The following is a 4104-nucleotide window of genomic DNA, read 5'->3' as shown; positions in this document are numbered from 1 at the left end:
ATAAGTGATGTGCCCATTTTAATCTGCCCATTTGAAGTAAAGTTAATCCAAATATAAAACTTATGAGTAGAATCATGTTAATCAAGAACAAGGGTCAGTCTTGTTTGGGGTAATGAGCAATGCAGGAGACAGCCTTTGACCCATGTGTTCTTTAAAATACAGCAGGCTTGAATGCTAAAAGACTTGAAGCCAATTTTTTTTTTTATTGTTTCATTGGTGATGTGAGTAATTTCTGTTTTTTTTTTTGCCATCTTGCAAGCTGTAGCGCAGATGCATTTTGAACCCATGCTATCCCTTTGAACTCCTGCCAGAGTAAAGGCTATTCACTTGAAGAGTATCAAGATTACTTGAGCTCAGATTAAATTCTTTTCTGCTTTCTCCTGCTACAAACTGGTGGTGTGGATTTGATTGAAAAAGGTTCCTTGACTTCTGGATTTTCATAGAACCATATTGCCACAGGCATACCTTGTGAAATGTAATGATCATGGAAATGTTGGAACTGCATTGGTCAATTTAAATTCTGCAATCTGACACACACTACAGTGTATAGACCAGAAAACTGGCTTTAGAATTTTGGCTATGGGATAAACATTAGTCTCGATTCTGGGAATGACTCCACTGCTTAATGTTGCAAAGGGCATTTTGGGATCACGGATGTCCAACTGGAAGAGCTGTCAAGAGTTCAAGTTTGTTGTTACATGTACCAAGATGCAGTGATAAGAGGTCCCTTTTGCACATACAGTACAATAACAGGCCCTTCAATTTCCCAGCCCACGAGCCATGCTTCTCAAATACATCAATAAATCTGTAGGTATGTTCTGGCTGTTTTGCAAGCACACCAATTAGACCTTAGATCTGAAATACAAAAAGTAAAACCCATTGCAGAAGTACAAAGTTGCAGAGAGAGAGAGAGAGAGAGAGAGAGAGAGAGAGAGAGAGAGAGAGAGAGAGAGAGAGAGAGAGAGAGAGAGAGAGAGAGAGAGAGAGAGAGAGAGAGAGAGAGAGAGAGAGAGAGAGAGAGAGGGAGGGAGAAAAAGATGGAAAGAGAGAGAGAGAAAGGGAGAGAGATTGACTGATGCAGAGAAAAGGCAGCAAAATTTTTACTATTTTCAGGTTCTACAGGAGTCTGATAACAGCAGCAATAAAATTGCTGATTAGTGCCTCATGCCAAGAAACGTACTCAAACTTGCACGATGATCTTACATTTTGTTAATTTGCCCATTAAACAAGACACCAACACTATGTATTTACACTATGCTCTATTAAATGGAATGTAAGCAGACTAAAATGAGGAATGATTTTAATAACTAAAGGTTTGGCCAAAGTTTGAGATTTCAAGGACTATCTCAGAGTAGAGGGAGAGAAATCAGAGATGTTTAGAGCAAATTCCCAGTTTCTGCATCTGGGAACTTTCCTCTGTTATGTCCTGGCAACTTCTTACCTTTGATATTGAATTTCCACTGGGATCGCTGAATCAGCTGCTGTATATTTAAGGTTAACAATTATTTTGGAGTTATGGGGAAACATTTTAAATTACTCCCAAAATACTTGGCTTTTTGTTACAAATGTACTTATTCTATAAAATCTTCCAAAATGATAACATAATACAGTAAAGCCCCTGTTATCCAGAATTTAAGCAATTAATCCTGCCATAAAAAAATAGAAGAAAATAAAGAGAAAAAATACATCAGTCTAAAATCAGCCAACTTCACTTTTGGTTCTCCAATCACACCACACACAATGAAAAGCAACCAGAAAATATTTATTTGGCATCTACCAATCCCTGTAGGTGCCGGATACCAAAGGTTTTTACTGTACTAACACAGCGCAAGGCCAACAGATCCATTGTGTACTTTTGTCTCATATGAGAGTATCCCCTACATGTTTGCTTTTCTTGTTCTATGTACAGGTTAAGAACATAAGAAATAGAGGTTGGAGTTGGCCATCTGGCCAGTCGAGCCTGTTTCACCATTCAATAAGATCCTAGCTAACCTGGCCTTGGAGTCAACTCTACCTACTTGCCTTTTATCTATAACTGAATTTCCCTGCTATGTAAAAATCTTTCTAAATGTTTTAAATATATTTAATGAGATCAGCTCTATGGGAAGAGAATTAAAAAATTTAAATTCTTCAAATTCGCTAGTCTTTGAGAAAAGCAGTTCCTCAGCTCCATCATAAATCAATTCCACTAAATCTTGAGGCTGTATCTCTTTGTTCTGGGGGGTGCCTATCAGTGGAAACAATTTTCCAGCCTGTATCTTGTCTTATCCCTTTCTTAATTTGATATGTTTCTGTAAGATCTTCTCAGATTCTTTCAAATTCTAGTCCCAAGTGGCTTATTGTCTCCTCATGGGTTAATTTCCCAATCTCTGCAACCTGGCAAACCTTCTCTACACTGCCTCCAATATCTTTTTCTACATGGTTGACTTGCCTGGACAGCAAGATTTTTCACAGTATTTTGGTCCATGTGACAATAATCAATTCATTTCTAAGCCTGCCTGCTATCAATCTTCATGGTCCATCGCTGAATGAAACCCTTCATTCCACAGTTACCTCACTGCCTGTTCACTCTCCCATCCAAGTAACCCCCAAATTAAGAAACCAGAGAAAGTGTGCGGAGGAAAAAATATTTTGTTGCATAAAGTTAATATTTACATTGCAATTTGGTCCTGTTGACTCATCAGTTTGTTACTTTTGACCAACTCTGAGGAATAGTTAAGCCTTTAAAATGTTTATATTAATAGTACACTCACTTGTACTGTTATAGTTGAGTGAATTTATTTCGGTATTTAGGCATGGTCGATTGATGTCTTTATTCCACTGCTTTTTAAAGGCAAAGAGGATTACTTGAGGCCAAACCAGTGATGGAGATAGTCTATGAGAAATTAATGAGGGTCTTTTAGGTGACTCCTCTGAAGACTACTGAACGGGGAAAAGGAAATCTATGCAACGCTACCTATTCTCACTGAGGGTTCTGGTCCCAAAGTATTTTGCATCACTTTGGTCTGATCTGAAATGAGCAACGTCCAGTCTCATAGTGCTACTTTCATCCTTCTGGGCCCTAAGCTCTGGAATTCCCTCCCTCAGCCTCTACCTCTTCATCCATCCCACCTTCATTTTAAATCCTTTATTTGACAGAAGCCCATGCTGGCCATTGAAATCGTGCCACTCACATCCACCCAACTAAACTACCATCCTCATACATTTGGGAACATGCAAGGAAACTGGAGCACCTGAGAAAAATCCGTGCAGGTCGCAGGGAGAAAGTACAAGTTCATTATAGGTGGCGGATTCATCACTGGCACTGAAATAACTTTCCACAAACCATGCTGCCCAAGCTTCATTTATGACCACCCTTTCCTCACTTTGTGAGTCTTCCTCTGACTTTATGACAATTTTTCTTTGATTATGTTTCCCCTTTGTGATGCACCCTGGGATGCACAATGGCATTTGGTTGGCTAGCTCAGTGATCACCGAACCATCGTGAAAAGCCATAGAGACACAGGCCTTTCAGCCCTGTGATATGTGTGCTGACCATTTGACTATGTGTTCTATCTACTTTTTACTAGGTTTCCTCATTACCAGACTTCAAAAGTAATACTTTGGTGATAAAGACAGCTGTAGTACACTGGGAACTTCTGAAATGTGCTATATAAATGCAGATTTTTTTTCACAATTTTAAATGTACTATTAAATGCAAGTGTGTTGTGATTATGTGAAATTATATCACATTATTTATTTGCAGAGCAGCTCTCGGTAAATCTATTTGTAAGGCGTTGAGTTGGTTGGACAATTTTCTTTGTAAATTGAAGCATTTCTAACGCCTGCTTTGCCAGGAGCACAGAGGCAAAAATGGGGTGGCACGGTTCGCGTAGCGTCAGTGAGAGTGAAGGTATTACAACGTCAGTGACCAGATTTCAAACTAGCGCTGTCCTTAACAAGTTTGTTTGACCTTCCTGTGAGGGTTTTACCCAGGGACAATGGTTTCCTCCTTCCCTCCCAAGAAAGACAGGGTGGTAGGTTAGTTGGGTGTTATTGGGGAGGACGAGTTTCAACAGCTGGAATCTGCTTCAATTCTTTTATAAATAAAAAGAATTAGATTTA

At 39.1% G+C, this 4104-nt stretch overlaps 1 long non-coding RNA gene across 1 annotated transcript; it reads right to left on the bottom strand.

Annotated features, from left to right (window-relative positions):
- Positions 1-224: 224 nt before the first annotated feature.
- LOC138744030 (uncharacterized) lies at positions 225-3365 on the bottom strand. Its single transcript, XR_011345213.1, has 3 exons — positions 2754-3365; positions 1442-1481; positions 225-855 (listed from the first exon to the last, which is right to left on the bottom strand). It is a non-coding gene; the product is annotated as an uncharacterized lncRNA (long non-coding RNA).
- Positions 3366-4104: the final 739 nt, after the last annotated feature.

The sequence above is a fragment of the Narcine bancroftii genome, chromosome 10 (assembly GCF_036971445.1).
Source record: "Narcine bancroftii isolate sNarBan1 chromosome 10, sNarBan1.hap1, whole genome shotgun sequence".
Taxonomy (NCBI): domain Eukaryota; kingdom Metazoa; phylum Chordata; class Chondrichthyes; order Torpediniformes; family Narcinidae; genus Narcine; species Narcine bancroftii.
The sequence above is the reverse complement of the archived record's forward strand: the minus strand, read 5'-3'. Positions and strand labels throughout refer to the sequence as shown.